We start from the raw sequence: 1099 nt of genomic DNA on the forward strand, positions 1-1099 counted from the left end.
TCATCTCTCACCACTTCTCACCTTAAATCAGTAAACTCAGGAAATAGGTTTTTGTGAGGGTTGGGGAGAGCAAAGGTAGTAGTAGAAGGGGTATTGGATATTCAGGATTAGAGAAGTCTCATAGTCAGACTTCCTCTATGGCCAGTTAAGACTCAAGTTTACCTAGGATAGCTTTGTTTATACTTTTGATGTACTGATGCACTATATCAGGACATTTAAGAATACCTACTGCTGTAGAACGGTCACATGAGTAATTGACTGTGCCTTAGGTGGCTGGCTCTAGGCTTATTAGGAAGAACTGAAATGAATTTCAACCCCGCACACCTCTTGTGTCCCCAGCCAGGGTGACGAGGCATTTGGGCCCTCAAGAGCTGGGAGGAAGTTGTCACATGGAGATGGAAACTGTCAGACCCTAACTGGCCTAAGCATACCCACTGAGATAATTAATCTGAACTTTTCTGAAAAAGGCGCCCCCACACACACTCCAGAAAGACCTTGGTTCCTCAGGACCTGACAACAGGATGAGATTTGTAATTTCTAGGAGGGTTTGGGGAGATTAAACCACATTTGGGAAGACTTCAGAGGCCTGGGCAAGGAGCACAATAGTGAGGCACCCTGGACTGAAGACCAGAGCCTCCTTGTATCTTCCGAATCTGTGCAAATACTATGATTCCCATCCATTAGCATGAGAGAGGGAAAGGAAGCCATGAACAGTGACTGATAAAAGACCTCTCACTAATTCTCATGGATGGGACAAATCAGATTTAATTTGATTTTGATAAAGAAATGACGTGTACGTATGCACAAGATAGAATGGAATAATCTAATGTCTATTGCGGAATTACTTAGACATTATCATTTCAGTGGAAAAGATGCAAGACCAAAAGGGAAGACATTTAAAGGCAAGCAGGAGATACATAACAGTTGACTCTTCAAAGTCCATTGTATAACCTTATCAGTAATTGGTTTAAGAATGGGCATTTGATCTAATATGACCAATGAAATATGAGGGGAGGCCTACTGGGAACTTCTGGGAAAGGACTCCTCATTCCTGAGAAAGATACATAAAAAAAGAGATGGTTGGTTCTTTTTCCTATGG

The sequence above is a fragment of the Pteropus medius genome, unplaced genomic scaffold, assembly GCF_902729225.1.
Source record: "Pteropus medius unplaced genomic scaffold, Ma_sr-lr_union100, whole genome shotgun sequence".
In the NCBI taxonomy this organism is placed as follows: domain Eukaryota; kingdom Metazoa; phylum Chordata; class Mammalia; order Chiroptera; family Pteropodidae; genus Pteropus; species Pteropus medius.